The 17,770-nt window shown below is 42.6% G+C and overlaps 1 pseudogene; it reads right to left on the minus strand.

Moving 5' to 3' along the window:
- Positions 1 to 609: 609 nt before the first annotated feature.
- On the minus strand, positions 610 to 1,893 carry LOC125930237 (olfactory receptor 6V1-like; annotated as a pseudogene).
- Between the last annotated feature and the right edge of the window lie 15,877 nt (positions 1,894 to 17,770).

The raw sequence follows: 17,770 nt of genomic DNA on the forward strand, positions 1-17,770 counted from the left end.
GCTTTACCACCAGGGCCCTGGTGACCTCCTGTCCGGGCTGCTTCCGGGAAAGCCAAACACAGAGGGCCCTTGCTCTGGGACATGGACCTAAGATTCTGTCGGAGAAGACAGTTGCTAATGCATGTGAAGGAGAAAGCTGCCAGCGTGGGAGCAATGGTCCAGCTTCCCTTTCTTTCTTGAGTGCATAAAAAGGATAAAGTCTAGGCCTGGAGCCCTCAGGACCTCTCTGTGGAAGGTGCTGAGAAAGTGGCCCCTAGAGTCATTTCTGTTTAAAAACAAGGGATTTTGAGGGGCTGGACAGAAGTGGGCCTCCTGGGTATAAGTAGTGCTTCTGCTTCAGGAATAATCCCCAAAGAAACTGTCCTAACGAGAGGCATGGAGTTTCTTCTCTTTGGGGGATGCCAGGCCACTCTGCTCTTCTCAGAGAAACTCCCATTTTCAGAACCCTATCCTACACTCTGAAGCCAGTTCATGAGAAAGAAATACACCCCCAAAGAATTTGCAGACAAAGAAATGTAAAGGAATGTAAACAAAACCATACAGCCAGACTGGGAAGGAGAGATTTTAATAGCACATTTTTATAATAATAGCCACATCTACAGAGTTTTTACTATGTACCAGACCCAGGACTGAGGGTTTTATTTGGATACTCTCTTTTAGTTGACATTATCATACTGTTTTCACTCCACAGCTCCCTCAAAATCATCTCCTCCTTGTTTATCTCAGGCTCACATATACTTGCCTTGGAATCATTCAGATGATGTAAGCTCATTAGTTCTCTGTAGTGAGTGAGTGGGGGATAAAGGGAGCAGGAGAGATGAAGAAGGAGACTGAGGAGCTCCAGCATGGGTGCCCAGGTGCCCACCTGCAGTGGAGGATCCTTACTCCTGTGATTTGACAGGTGTTCTCTGGCCTTCTCATCCACAGGCTGCTGGGTCTCTGAGGAGGAGACTTTTGGTCATATCTCCAATGACCTCCTTGACCTTCTCATTCCGGAAGGTGAAGATGAGGGGATTCAGGAAAGGGGTCACCACTGCAGTCATCAGAGCCACCACTTTGTTGAAGTGTGTGGAGTGGCCCTTGCCTGGCCTCACATAGATGAAGATGGCACTACCATAGCCTAGAACCACCACAGTGAGGTGGGAGGCACAGGTGGAGAAGGCTTTCTGGTGCCCAGAGAAAGAGGGGATGTGTAGCACTGCAGCCACAATGAGGATGTAGGACACTATGATCAGCAGCATGGTGGCCAGCATGAAGAGCAAGGACAGGAAGAAATCCATGCACTCAACGTGGCAGGCGTCAGAGCAGGAAAGCTTGAGAAGTGGGGCAGAGTCACAAAAGTGGTGGTCGATGACATTAGGGCCACAGAACCAGAGCCGTGTTTTCTGCAGGATCAGGGAGATGATGGAGACAAAGCCAACCACCCAGCAGACTGCCGCCAGCTTCGTACACACTGGACCATTCATGATGGTTGGGTAGTGTCGAGGGTGGCAGATGGCCATATAGTGATCAAAGGCCATGACTGTGAGAATCAGAAAGTTGGTGGAACCCAAGGAGAAGTAAAAGAGAGACTGGATCAGGCACTCAGCCAGGGAAATGGTCTTCTGAGGGACAGCAGGTCTGCCAGCATCCTAGGAACCACAGTGGAGGTGACCAGCATCTCCATAAGGGAGAAGTTACAGAGGAAGAAGTACATGGGTGAGTGGAGGCAGGAGTCAAGTCATGTGAGGGTAATAATGGCCAGGTTCTCCAGCACTGTCAGCACACACATCAAAAGGATGAATGCAAACAGTAGGACCTGGAACTCATGGAGGTGTGACAATCCCAACAGTAAAAATCCCCTAACCACACAGAAGTTACTCATCGCACTTGATGCCAGTTCTCTGTACTACCTATGAGAAGCCAGGAAATCTTAGTGGGAAGTCACAATCAACGCCTGTCTTGACTATGCTCTCTGATGGCTGGCCTGGCCCCTCAAGCATACTAACCAGCATGCATGGTTAATCTCAGAGTCCAGAAGATATATTCCCAAAGGGCAAGAACTAACAAGTTCTGATTAACCTGTCCAGGAGTTGGACAGGTGTTATCAAACTCCTACACTCTTTTTGTATTGTATTCCATCAGTCATCATTCCATTCAACACATTTGTTAAACCCCAACTCTGTGTAAGAATTTTGGTGGGTCTTGTAAACACTCCCTAACTACCATATTTAACAGCAACATGCAGAAGAATGAAACTAGACCACTTTCTTACACCATACACAAAAATAACTCAAAATGGATGAAAGACCTGAATGTGAGACAGGAAACCATCAAAACCCTGGAGGAGAAAGCAGGAAAAAAACCTCTCTGACCTCATCCGCAGCAATTTCTCACTTGACATATCTCCAAAGGCAAGGGAATTAAAAGCTAAAATGAACTATTGGGACCTCGTGAAGATAAAAAGCTTCTGCACTGCAAAGGAAACAATCAACAAAACTAAAAGGCAACCAATGGAATGGGAAAAGATATTTGCAAATGACATATCAGACAAAGGGCCAGTATCCAAAATCTATAAAGAACTCACCAAACTCCACACCCGAAAAACAAATAATCCAGTGAAGAAATGGGCAGAAGACATGAATAGACACTTCTCTAAAGAAGACATCCAGATGGCAAACAGGCACATGAAAAGATGCTCAACATCACTCCTGACCAGGGAAATACAAATCAAAACCACACTAAGATATCACGCCAGTCAGAGTGGCTAAAATGAACAAATCAGGAGACTATAGATGCTAGAGAGGATGTGGAGAAACGGGAACCCTCTTGCACTGTTGGTGGGAATGCAAACTGGTGCAACTGCTCTGGAAAACAGTGTGGAGGTTCCTCAAAAAATTAACAATAGATCTACCCCATGACCCAGCAAAAGCACTGCTAGGAATTTACCCAAGGGATACAGGAGTACTGATGCATAGGGGCACTTGTGCCCCAATGTTTATAGCAGCACTTTCAACAATAGCCAAATTATGGAAAGAGCCTACATGTCCATCAACTGATGAATGGATAAAGAAGTTGTGGTTTATATATACAATGGAATACTACTTGGCAATGAGAAAGAATGAAATATGGCTTTTTGTAGAAACATGGATGGAACTGGAGAGTGTTATGCTAAGTGAAATAAGTCATACAGAGAAAGGCAGATACCATATGTTTTCACTCTTATGTGGATCCTGAGAAACTTAACAGAAGACCAAGGGGGAGGGGAACGGGGAAAAAAAAGTTACAGAGAGGGAAGGAGGCAAACCATAAGAGACTCTTAAAAACTGAGAATAACCTGAGGGTTGATGGAGAGCTGGGAGGGAGGGGAAAGTGGGTAATGGGCATTGAGGGGGGCACCTGTTGGGAAGAGCACTGGGTGTTGTAGAGAAACCAATTTGACAATAAATTTCATATAAAAGAAACCCAAAAAACAAAAAATAAAATAAAATAATTTATCAATTTAAAAAAAACTACCATATTTAATGGTCATTTCCTTGTAATAATACTTGCTGTGAGTGAAGTTCTTTCCATGTGCTTGGAACTGTGCTAGGAACCTTATATTTGACTTCTTTTCATCTTTTGTGCTCAATCTCATCTTTCTTGTGGTCTCTGTGACATTTCAGGCTATGAATAACCCATTTTTGAAACTACTTCCACCCTTGACTACAAGGACTGCCCACTCCAAGTGCTCTTTGTGTTCTTCTCTCAACTATTTCCTCCTTCAGAAATCTCTCTTCTTCCTTAACTATAACAATCTAGAAAATATAAATGAATCTCAAATCAGCATTCTTATTCTCAACCCACATCTCTGATCGTCTGCTAACTACCACAATATACTCACCATGTATAAAAATACACACATAATCCTCCCCTTCCCCAAAGCCCAGATCATGTTCATCATTCCGCAATCCCCCAGTCATCCAGGCTTGTCATCTGGAAGGGATCTCTGGTTTTCCCTACCTTCTTCTAACCCACTTGAACTGCCATCCTTAGAAATATTTTTTTAATCTGCACTCCCCCTTTCTTTTTCCCGTAGCCCCCAAGTTCAAGAACTTGTTTCCTCTTAATCACTGCAACAGCATTCTTAATGGCTTCCCCTTTTTTTAATGTTTATTTATGTATTGTGAGAGAGACCACACGCACAGGTGGGGGAGGGACAGAGAGGGAGAGAGAGAATCCCAAGCAGGCTTTGCACTGTCAGCACGGAGACCAACACAGGACTCACTCTCATGAACTGTGAGATCATGACCAGAGCCAAAATCAAGAGTCAGACACAACTGACGTGAGCCACCCAGGCACCCCATGACTTTCTCATTTATAGATTTCTCTGTATCTGACCTACCCACATACTACTGTTATATTTATGTTTCTAAGGTATTATGTCCACAGGCTCTTTTTGTAACAATCTAAGGCAATGTGATTTCATTTATACATTACTCTCAAGATCAATTAATCAAACTAGTTAGCCATCTACCTTGTATCCATACAGTAAAAGGCTAGAAGGATGTATTTTAAATCACTAATGGGCGATCTTGGGTGTGGATTATAGACAGTTCAATGTGTATCTATATCTATACCAATCTTTATCTTGTTTGTTTTCCAAATTCTTTTCCTTTAGATGCATATTACTTCAGTGATCAGAAGAAACTTTTTTAAAACCAACAACAACATCTATTCCTTCTCTTGTCTGCTAAATCAGGCACATACTCCCCCTGGCTATCCTAGCCTTACACAGCTCTACCCACCTACCCTTCCAACCTCACCCTTACCTCTTTCTTGCCACACACTTCACGCTATCACCAGACTGGACCACTGGCTATTCTCCAAATGTTAACTCCAACCTGCTTTCACAAACTCTTCCTTATTGTTCTCTATGCTTGGAATACCCTGTCCTGCCATTATTGCCTGACAAATTCTTGTGTTAGTTAAAGAATGAGTCCCCTTCAGGGACTGTCTCAAATATCCCTCCTTTATGAAGTTTCATCCCCCATTCAGATGTGAACTCACTCTTCCTGGAATTCCCACCTGTGGAAGTTAGCCTGTCTCCCTTGCATTATAGTTATTCTTGTGCCGGCCTTCTTTCAAACACCTGTTTCTCAGTGGCAGCGCTCTCTTGTCATCTTCATAGTCCTCCCAATACCCGGCAACATGTCTTACACAATGTATGTTCTTAGTACATCTTAGCTAAACAAATCAATGAGTACCTCTATCGAGTTTTCATTCCAAATCCTGAGAAGAAAAGTTTGACAAATGGAAATGCATGTTCTTTAATGATTACTCGTGCGTGTGCATTGTGGGCTTTAACAGACAAGCAATGAGGCAATCATGACCTGCCAATTTCTTATCAGAAAAAGGAAAATGTGACCAGGTGTGTTTCAGAATCCACTCCCAGAGGGTCTAGGCAGCACCCTGTGACCAAATACTGTACAATACTATTTCTCCAGCAAAATACATAAATATTCACACCTAACAGAAGAGATAGAGGCTACAAAGAGCCTCAAGTTGGTAAGTTCAGATCAATGATCAGGAAAAACTCTTTTAAACACCACCAACAACACCTACTCCTTCTCTTATCTTCTAAGGCAAGCATATACACAAAATTAGAAAGAACTTTCAGTTGTCAAAGCATTTTGATGCAGAATTGTGGACATGGAGTGGTGAATGGGGAGACCCCACTCACTGAGTGCCACCATGCACTGGTTTCTGTGCTGCGACCAAGCTGTGAGATGGTGACTATCTCCGCATCACAGGTGATAAAAACTGAGGCTCAGGATGTTTAAGGACCTCAATCCCAAGTCATGCAGTTAATAAATGTACATCTGGGATTTGAATCCAGGGTTTTCTGACTCAAGTACCTATTTGTTTAATCACAATGTCAAATACACAGAATCTACAAAATTTATGAACACAGTGCCCTATCAATTTCTGGACACAGAATCCAAAGCCTATTACTTACATTTGCAAATGGAAAAAGTATTCAGTAAATGGTAAATTAAGCAATATATTAAAGAGTAAGTTCCCATGATTAGCTGTTGACTAGCAGTGATGAGTAGGAGACAGGGAGGGTGTCCTTTCCCCGCAGAAAGGATCGAACGTGATCTCTAACGCTACCACAGGACCAGTCAGAGGTTCAGCCCTCAATACTCCATCTCTCATTGAGAGACAGGGGGCTTGGGCCCCCAGGAGGCTGCTTCTCCACGACAACCTTCCTGATTGTGATCTCTCCCTACGCACTCCCATATTGACATGGCTCATACTCTGCAGGTGTTATAAATGCCTGAGCAAGAATGAGAAATTCAACCCATGGGCCTATTATGGTTTATTCACCATCACTGCCACCTGAAGGGCAACATATTTCTTACCTGACAGGTGTCTGTGACAAAGCATCCTGCAGTTCCACAGTCTAAAACATTTGAAGTCCTGCAATCAGGGATGAAAACGTTGATTCAGAGGTGACTCTGAAGTCAGGAACACTCCGTTCAGTGCAGTGTCCTTCACAAACAGGCCTCCAGCACAGCCCCCATTACTACACCCTCCTCCAAACCCCTCTTGCCTTCCTCCCACCAACCCCTCTCCAGCCTACTGGACATTTCACCTCAGACTTTTCCCTTCCTATTCAAGATCTTGCCTCCCCGCTCAGCTTGGATAACTTGGTACCCTCCCCTTTGTCCATGATGGACTACCATCTCCCTCATGTTGCTTCCAGACTCTGAGCCACCATTCCCCCCCAAGTCCAACTCAGCCATCTGGCCCACAGCTCAGGACAGGCCCCCCGGAGCATGTTTTAGGACCTGATGTACTTATTGAATAATGTTACATCTCAAGTTCTTATTTGTCAAAACTGATTGTTTAACACAGGCAAAACTGACATAAGCAAGGTTCAACTTGAACATAGAACTAGCTTTCCTCTGCATCAGTGTCTGCGGCAAGCAGATTTTCCTCAGTGCAGCTTCTGCGATACCCCTTGGAGCATCCCGCTCCCTCCCTTGCTACAGAATACATCTTTTCTCAGGCCCAGGGGTCCCACATCCTCCTGGTTTCTCCAATCAGAAGACAATGCAGTGTCTCATCAAAGCAGGCCAATGGCAGCTTTAACCTTCACAAAGTAGGCTGGCCAAGGCTTTTGTTGGCTATGCAGCACATGCTTTCGTCTAGGCCACACATTACCTGTACTCGAACGTCTGGACTCCCTGGTATGTTCTGTTTCTCTCACACATTTCTGGTAAAGATTCTCTCAGGTAAGAGATCCTGTTCATCCCTATCCAAATTCTTTGTACTGTAGATTTTGCTGTTCAGATTTCTGTTACAGTGTCACCTAGTAGAGAGCTCACCTGTCTGTGTATAATAACCCCCCAGAGACATGGCACCTGTTTGAAATCCCCCCTGCCTTGTTATGCATCTTACTGTCTCTCCACATCAACCCTCTCAATTCTTCTGACTGAATTACTCTTATGATTTTTGACTTTTTAAATATTTGTTTGTTTGTTTGTTTGTTTTTGAGGGAGGGCGAGAGAGAGGCAGGGAGAGAGGGAGACAAGAGAATCCCAAGCAAGTGCCACACTGTCAGCACAGAGACTGACATGGGGCTTGAACTCATGAACCATGAGATTATGACCTGAGCTGAAATCAAGAGTGGGATGCTTAATCGACTGAGCCACCCAGGTGCCCCATGCTTTTTGACTTTTGAAACAACTTTCTCACCCTGGAAATAACCCTTTCTTTAACAACTTGGAATTCAGAGGGGTTAGCATACCATCACCATGATTATTTGTACCAGTGGTTTTGGTCACCAGTGTCATGGGACATGCCGAGCTTCTGGAGGGAATGAAAGAGCAGGGGTGAGGAATGGGACAGAGGGGCAAGCAGAGAAAGTCACTGAATATCACCTTATAGTTCACAGGCTTTTGCAAGGGCAGGTGACACAGGGAGGACACAGAGTAAACAGCACACTGGGGCCAGCAGACCGGATGGCAACAAGAATTAAAGCCTCAAAAAGAAGACAGAGATGCATCAAGAAGGAAACTAGACAGAGCTTCCCTTGAACCCGGGTCTCTTAGGGTGGGGCAGAAGGAGTGGGGCTGGAAGAAGACCCCTAGGTCTTCCCCAAGAGAGAGAACAGAATGAGGCCAAGGCAGGGAGTGGGGTCCTGTCATGGGATTCATTGCTGCACTGAAATCAGCAATAGCCCAGTGTGCAAGAGGACACAGGAAACTCAAATCATTCATTCATGCACTCATTCACTCAGAAAAATATGATTGACTGTGTCAGATACTGTTGGTGTTCAAGGGATATGGTGGTGAACAAAATAGTTCCAGGCCTTACAGCCAAGTTGAAAAAAACAGACAATAAATAAGTTTTAAATGACAACCCGTGACAAATGCTGTGATGGCAATGAAAGGAGCATGAAAGAGGCTGAGGGGAAGGTAGGGGACTTACCAGTGGTAGGTCTCATCCTGCCACCCAGGTCCAGATGCAAGATTCAGCAGTGGTGGGTGGCACACAGGGGACAACAAGGCAAGTGAAATGGGTTGAATGGAGCCAAGAGGTCCTCCTCAAACTCTCTATAGGCACAGTTTCCAAACCTAGGATCTCTGGGGCAGTCTGCAGTAAATGAAGATAACACAACACCAGGACGGAAACACTTCACCTTACCTGGGACCCTTTCTCCATATCCCCTTCCTCCTGCTCTTTAGGCACTACTGGTGTTAGATCTGAAACCAAAAGGCACTGGGAAAGGTGGAAGCCTCCAGCCCTTCTCACACACGCTGATGGTGTGCTCCTACAGGGTTGAATAGGAGCACGATAGTGGTTCCCAAGGAGCAGCTGTCTCCACTGGACACTTGGGCACATCCCAGCATTATACTCAGTTTGGGAAACGTGAGCTTGAGGAAAAAGGCAGACTACTGTGAGTCCACAGGGGCCTCCTGGGGAACCCTGACTATTCTCTCTCACTCTCTCCTGTCTCCTGTGGGCATAGAGCTCAGTGTGCCCCAATAGTCCTAGGATCTGGGTTCTGCAGGGGGGGTGGGGTGAGGAGAAGAGAGAGTGAGGACAAGGAGCTGGGCACCAGATGTTTTAGACACAGACAGTAGAGGAGCAAAAACAGTGGGCTAAGAGATCTCCCTGTCTCTGGTCACCCTGGAGGGAAAAACAGGGTCCAAAACAGAGAAATCCTGAAGTAGTAAAAACATTTCTTTTAAAAAATAGGAATCACCAGGACCTGAGCATCAAGATATTGAGTGGGGTTCACTCTCATGCTTAAGAATAATCTTCAGAGCATCTTCTTTCAGGGCCTCAGTTTGCCCACATATAACAGGGGACTCAAAATCTAAACGTACATTCCTGAGCGGGAGGGGGACCCACTAATGAAGGAATCATGGCCATGGTCACTAGAGAAAGATATTAACTGAAACCAAAATGAAACACTGAGGACCTGTTTACAGTTATGAAATAGTAATTATACATATGCACGTACACATAGTATTTGTAATTTTGTATATTACATAAATTTATGAAGAAATGAAAAACTATGGCAAAGAAACACTAATAGAGTTATGATTCCATTGTCATGAATACCAAAGCCAAAGGTATTTTATATCTCTTTATCAGCAAGACCAGCTTCCCTGGCTTTTCCACTCAGCCAAGGACATGCATCACTTCCAGTGCCTAAGGAATCAGGAAATTACATAGTCCTTCTTCCTTGTCCCTTGTTCTCTCTCATATAGCAATAATACCTTTACCACGTGCTTCCCACAGGCATTGTCTCATTTGATTCTTTAAACAACCCTGTGAATAGCTGTTTCTGAGGTTTTCATTTCTCTGCTGATGGTACAGAGGAAGCCCTTACTCTAGGACACACACCTACTTCGTGGTACCTGGGTTTGAACCCCAAACTGCAAAGAACAGATGATCTTTGATTTGTGTACTTTAGACTTTTGTAGTACACGACCTTGTGCACATTCTATGCTGGCATACCTAATTCACCTTTCACACTGCTGAATTCATATATCTGCTCATCTATGAACATTTCAAGTATCACATATGGCATCCCCTGCCACCTAAATATTCAGTTTTGTCTGTGCTATTATTTAAGTATTTTGCTGAAAAATAATAAAAAGTGAAAATTGAAAATGAAAAGTAATGATGCCTGTGTTTTTTTTAAGTATAAGTCTCAGGGGCACCTGGGTGCCTCCGTCAGTTGAGTGTCTGACTCTTGATTTCAGCTCAGGTCATGATCTCACTGTTCATGGGATAAAGCCCCACATCAGTTTCCACGTTGGTAGCATGGAGCCTGCTTGGATTCTCTTTCTCTCCCTCTCTTTCTGCCCTCCCCACTCACATTCACACTCTCTCTTTCTCTCTGAAAATAAATAAACTTAAAAAAAAAAAGCGTAAGTCTCATAAATGTAATCAAACAAAACAAAGTTGGTTATCATTAGGTATGGTAAGAATGGGGCATCTTTTAGCCTCAATCCACAGTTCACTGAACCTAAGTTGGTTGATTGTATGCTCAAATGAGAGAAAAGAACAAAATTAAATAATATTTTTTGAAATCTTGGGATACATTATCTGAACAGGGATAAATCAGCTAGAAATAGCTTGAGAGCAGAGAGTATCTCTTGGGTGGATTCATCAATAGAGGTAGAAAGAGAGAAAGATGTCACACTAAAGATGTGCTGAGATGAACATAGGAAAAGCCAAAACCGTGAGTTTTATTGGAGATATATACTGTTGGGGGGTGGGAGGGGTATGCCTGGGAGCCTCAGTCAGTTAAGCATCTGACTCTTGATTTAGGTTCAGGTCATGATCCCAGGATTGTGGGATCAGGCCCTGTGTGGAGCTCTGCACTGAGTTTGGAGGCTGCTTAAGAGTCCTTCTCTCCCTCTGCCCCTCTCCACTCCCACCCTCTCGTGCGCATGCTCTAAAAAAATAAATAAAATAAAATCATACTGTATGTGTATATGTTTTTAAATCTGGAATCAAAGGACATACTAAGTAAAAAAAGGATCTCCTAGAACCTTGGTAAAGAGTAGCCAGGTGCTTTTCTTCCTTTAATAAAGAGTTATCAAATGTCAACCATGTACCAGGTGCTATTTTAGGTACCCAACATAGAGCAGTGAACAAGACAAATTCTTCCCTGCATGGAGCTAACAATATAATGAAGGTCACAGGTAATAAGTAACCAAATATATAATAAATTTAAAGTAATGATAAGAGGTGAAAAGAAAATAAAACCAAATAAGGGGAAAGAGTGATGTAGGTTGTCAGGGAGAAGATAACTCAACAGAGAGCTGAATGAGGGATAGTGTCAGTCTTGGGAAGATGGCAGATGAGAGTCATTGGAATCACAAAAGCTTTAACCACTGAATTCTGAGGCAAGTCTAATTGGATTCAATGGCTAAGCTAAGCTTACTCTTTGTCCCCAGATCTCTTCTTCTGTCATCAGAGCAGTTTATTAACTTCTATTATTTGAATTAACTGCTATGCAGATGGAGCCCAACAATAATAAACACTGTGGCCCAGGTTGCAGCTTTTGAAAAGAATGTCCCACATACTTCTTACCTTCCCAGGGGTTAGAAATCAGGAGCATAACTAAGGAGAAGCAGGAGAGTACACTTCCCCGAACCACACAACAAAAGGGGAATCTAATAACATTTTTTTTATTTTTTTTAATGTTTATTTATTTTTGAGACAGAGAGAGACAGAGCGTGAATGGGGGTAGGGTCAGAGAGAGAGGGAGACACAGAATCGGAAGCAGGCTCCAGGCTCCGAGCTGTCAGCACAGAGCCCGACATGGGGCTCGAACTCATGAACCACGAGATCATGACCTAGGCCGAAGTTGGACACTTAACCGACTGAGCCACCCAGGCGCCCCTCTAATAACATTTTTAAGAAGGAAATGTGTAGACATGATGCTGTTAAGGCCATGATGTTAAGAGGACATACAGTGCAGGAAGCGAAGGCAAGATCACGATATATGCCCATGGGAAGGCTTCTCTATGCTTGCTACACCCCAACCAAAGACTGTAGACCACCCTCAACCCCACCCTAAGAATTGGGGATAACCACTGAGAAGTCATTTATGGATGTCCTCCTCCATTTCATCAGAAGAACAGAGTAGGTTTTCTTTTTTTTTCTTTCTTTCTTTTTTTTTTTTTTTTAAGTAAACTCTACACCCAACATGAAGCCTGAACTGATGACCCTGAGAACAAGAGGCACATACTCTACCCACTAAGCCAGTCAGGTGTTCTCCAGTGTAGCTTTTCAATCCTGGTATTTAACAGCTACTAGAGACTTAACATTTTCTCTTTCTCCAACTTTTCTCAAATTCTTCCTTGTTGATACAGTTCTCTTATTCCAGATCTCTTTGGACTTTCTTGGCAGAATCAAAGAGGAACTTCCAATTTTTCCATTATTAAGTTTTACATATATCCAGAAGATACAGAACGGTTGCACCTAGATATCACCTTCTATACACATACAATGACATGGCTTTGGATTGCAGGTAATAATACACTCACTGATTTTTCACTAGGAATCCTACTTTGGGGTGTACTGTTGATAATCAGAATTCCCTGCCAGGCTTCCCATGCTCCTTGCCTTTTCTTCTTCATTCTCCATCCTCTTTTCCTTTTCCTATTTTGTTTCTCTTCTCTCGGTCCCCTCTTCATCCTTTTTGCTCTTTTAACTCCCCATCACCTGATATAGATCTTCCCATCCAAAGATCTGTTTTACAGAATATGTTCCCCATTTATCTGTAAGGCAAATATCCCAAGCTTGGTGAACTTCTATTTGCATAGTGAATTTACACAAGAATTTTTTGGGAAAAAATATACAGTACATCTATCTCAAAGACTGATCCCAGGATAAAGTCCTATGTACAAGTCTCTAAGCTCTGAAAGAAAGGATATGAAGGTAGAATTTAAAGGAAATATGACAGGTGTGCCTGACTGGCTCAGTCAGAGGAGCATGAGACTCTTGATCTTGGGGATTGTGAATTGGGGGCCCACTTTGGGGGTAGAGATTACTTAAATAAATAATTTTTAAAAAATAAAGGAGGTATGACAGTCATGTTTCTGTGAGATATCTGTTGCTCTCTTTTTCTAGACTTCTCATCCTTTTCCCCAATCTGTGGGGAAAGTAAGTTTATTTTGTGATGGAGTTGCAAATACCTGGTTAAGTTCATGTTAAATATGGTGACAGGCACAACCAACAAAACTTTAATGTTCAAATGATAAAGTGTAGCAAAAATGGAGAAGGGTTTTGAATTTCCAAATCACTTATAAGCAGTTTTATAACATATTTGTATTTCGAAGCTGTCAGTGATCCTTCTGAGACCAAGGGAATAGTGGTAGAGACAGACTGAGGTAAGGTGGAGACACTGGGGGCTTGGAGACTGTGTTTAAAGGAACTAGATTTAGAAAGTCATCACAAAGAACACCGAAAGAGCTGAGTGAAGTGGATGTACTGTGCTAATCATCCTGTAAGAAAAACACCAAACACAGAATGATAGAAGAAATGGAGAAAACCCACCAGAGAGATTCTGGTGTGTGGTGACTCAGATAGGGTACTTGGCAACAGAACATAAATAACTGCTCAGAGTGCCCAGAATCTGATGAGACACTGCTCAAAAGTCTGAGGAAACATCTCAGGGCAGAGCTCATGGATGTATTTGCAGCTCTGGCGGGAAACACTTTTTTTCTCATTGATTTGGGAGGAGGTGACGGCTGGGCAAAGAGTGAAAGCAATAGAGAGAATACATGAACAGGTAAAGCAACTCTTCTGAGTGTGAGGGTGAGATGTCCTAACAAGAAAAATGGATGACCCCAGAGCTGCTAAAGGGAGAATGAAATCGGGAGAGTCCACCAGGGACTGTCTACCTCTGCAAGCTTGTACTTAGTAAACAGGAGGCACCTGTAATTTATCCCACCTGTATGTAAACTCTTCCTATATTTTCCTTCTGCTGTTTTCCCTGTGAGCAGATTCTGAGTTTGTTGCACTTCCTGGGGGTTGGTAGATGGTTGGATAACCTGTAGAGAAGAGAAATGGAGAATTGCAGGACATTGTTTTAGGAAAAGAAAATCGCCCTTCTGATGTCTTTCCCCTTTCTATTGTATAGGCAATAGAAAATATCCCAAGCCAATAGGGTAAAAAATCTGCCTGGAAGAGAATCTTGGATTTAGGGCTATTTGGGTATGGTTTGGTCAATCTCTGGCCTCCTTTGAGGGGAATACTTGGTAGTCAGGTGAACGTCATGGTAATGCTACCTCAGGAACTTCAGAGAGCCGGGAATGGTGGAGATAGGCGCATGAATGGGTGCAGTTTTTATGCTCTGATTCTCATGGTGTTAATTACTCTACATTCTGGAGGATTTAGAGCCTAAAGAAGTAGCTGGAAGTAATGATCTTCTCTGAGATGGAACATACCTTTCTATATTCCCCCCTTTTGAAATAACAGTCTCGCCCAATGACCACTCTTCCATCTGTGCATCTGTGTGTGTACACACACACACACACACACACTCACACACACACGATACTAACTTCCCCTTTGGACCCTAAATCTTTCACCTACAATGGTTGGTTTGACCCCAAGTAACACAGCAGCATCACCATCTCAAAACTGATTTAGGTTCCATATTAGCCCCCGATCAAATTCACAAACCTCACAGTGGCAGAAGCTCTGTTATATCTGCCTCTTTAACACCCCCTGATTCAACAACATCCCTCACCCGTGCTCCCATTCCACACACCAGCAGAATCTTTCTTGTTACTCAAGCAAATTAGTTACCCTTTGTATCATGACAGCCTCTCTCTCCTTGGACCTGCTACTTAGTCATTTGCTCCCCCCAGGAATGGTGCACCCCGTCTTCCCACACCTCACATCCGACCACACATAAAACAACTCACCAGTCTCTCTCCATTATCATAAAATCCTAACTGCTAATATCACTTCATTTTGATCTTCCATTTAGCATTTAGGACTTAGATTCCACATGAATCAAGCCCACTTTATTTTTTTTAAGGAGTTCATTTTTTTTTCAGTGTTTCAGAAACTATTTATTAGATTATCTTGATTGCACGATGTGATCCGATAAGTTTGTTTTATCATCCACTTGGATTTCCTTTTTGCATTAGCTTCCATGACAGTAATTCTCAACTGATGTAACAATTATTGTTAAGACATTAGGACTATTGAAGTTTGATGTTAAAATAGAATCAAATTACAAAGGCAAATAGGCAAGACTTCTAATTCCCTTTCATTGTAAAGAACTTGATGTGTTTTGAAGATAAAAAGCTTAACCATCCAAATTGATCTACATACAAATTTTCCTCTTCTTTCCTCTGTTTCTCTCCCACCATTTGAAATATTATCTTTGCTGAGGCCTACACATCATTCTTGCCTGATATAATTCTTGATAGGAATACAGACCACTCTCATAGTCTCCATGAATACAAAAGTTAGGCAACTTAGGATCTGTACAAACCAAGTACTGATTATGAACTCTGAGGGCTGAAATGGTCTGAAATATGGAACTTTGTACTATTAGGTATTTATCCAAAGGATAAAAAAATGCTGATTCAAAGGAGCACATGCACCCCAATGTTTATAGCAGCACTATCAACAATAGCCAAATGATGGAAAAAGCCAAAATGTCCATTGGCTGATGAATGGATAAAGAAGATGTGGTATATTTATATGATGGAATACTACTCAGTATGAAAAAGAATAAAATCTTGCCATTTGCAACAACATGGATGGAACTAGAGTGTATTACGCTAAGTGAAATAAGTCAGAGAAAGACAGATATAATATGATTTCACTCGTGGAATTTGAGAAACACAACACATGAACATAGGGGAAAGGAAGGAAAAATAAAATAAAAACAGAGATGGAGGCAAACCACAGGAGTTCTTTTTTTGTTTGTTTTTAATTTATTTATTTTGAGAAAGAGAGAGACAGAGATCATGTGCGAGCAGGGGAGGGGCAGAGAGAAAAGGAAGAGAGAGAGAATCCCAAGCAGGCGCCACTCTCTCAGCATAGAGCCCAACACAGGGCTCAATCCCATGAACTGTGAGGTCATGACCTGAGCCAAAGTCAAGAGTTGGATGCTTAAACGACTGAGTCACCCAGGTGCCCAAGTCAAACTCACTTTAATATAGACTGGGAAGAAAAAAGAAAATACAACTAGAAGGAAATTATAAATCGATGAGAATTAACAAAGGAGTTGGTATGCTGTTGTTCTTAGATATCCAACATTACCCTGTAATGAGAATAAAGTGCTCATTAAATATTTACTCATCCTAAGCAATCCATAGAACCTCCTAAAGAGGCAGACCTCGGCAGCTCTGCACTCTGCTCTCAGGGATCGGCCCCTGGTACCATTTCTAAAGGAGTGAAGCATCATTATCACCATATATTACAGCCTTGCAGCAAAATTGCTGTAGCACCCTTTCCCAAAAGGGTGCTAAACACTTATCACAGCAAAATTCTGTGTGTCTGACTGTAGCTTCCTAGCAAATAATTGAACATTATGTAGGAAATACACTTAGAAATAAATGGGAAGTTCAGGAATTGAAGGCAATAGCAGCTTTAGTTCAGGATATTTAGGTTCAAACCATACATAAAAGTACAAGCTATGGATAAGAAGACCATGATTGTGAGCAAAATTCACAAATGTCTTATAAATATAAAGGGCCCGTTGATACTCTACCTCCCTAACACATCCACCCTCCTCATGTAGGAGTGGAAATAAAAAATTATCTGACAGTTACCTTTCCAGCCACCTATTTTCTCCTTGCACAGAGGAGCTATGTGTGAACCATTGCCTCCCACCTCCCTACCTCCTCTCTCACCACTTATAGAATTTAGGCATTTTTTGTCACACTCACATGTGAGTCTTTTACCCCAAGCTTCTGAGTTCTGATAGCACTTCTCTTCTCTATCCCCTTTCTATTTGTCTAAAACCACCGAAGTCAAGACCAAGATGTCTACGACTAATGGTAGTTAACATGTTAACAAGAAAAAAGAAAATTTCTTTTAGAAATAATTTGTGCTTTTTCTGATTACCAGAAGATAGAAGTAAATATGATGTTATACATCTTCCCAAAGAAAATGACAGTTACCGTTTTGGAAAATCATTGGTTTAAAAAAAATTTTTTTTTAATGTTTATTTATTTTTGAGACAGAGAGAGAGAGAGAGACACAGCACGAGCAGGGGAGGGTTAGAGAGAGGGAGACACAGAATCTGAAGCAGACTCCAGGCTCTGAGATGTCAGCACAGATCCCGACAAGGGGCTCGAACCCACAGACTGTGAGATCATGACCTGAGCCAAAGTTCGATGTTTAATCGACTGAGACACCCAGGTGCCTACCCCAGGTGTTGATTCCAATTAGAAATGACGAAGAACCTGAGGACTTATCCCCTAGCCCCTTGGACATGTGCAGAAGATGCCTGCAGAGAACCAGGAAATTTCCCATCTCTGCCCTCATTCTCTATTTATTAATCTACTCTTTTCAAAGCATCAGCTTTCAACATGGAAAACTTTTTTCCTAGATTCAATGATTATTCTTCAGTTTTGTTTAATTACAAATGTCATATTAAAAATAGGGGCGCCTGGGTGGCTCAGTTAAGCATCCAACTTCAGCTCATGTCATGACCTCACGGTTTGTGAGTTCAAGCCCCGCATCGGGCTCTGCACTGACAACTCAGAGCGTGGTGCCTGCTTCAGATTCTGTGATTCCCTCT

Source organism: Panthera uncia, chromosome A2 (assembly GCF_023721935.1).
Source record: "Panthera uncia isolate 11264 chromosome A2, Puncia_PCG_1.0, whole genome shotgun sequence".
Taxonomy (NCBI): Eukaryota; Metazoa; Chordata; class Mammalia; order Carnivora; family Felidae; genus Panthera; species Panthera uncia.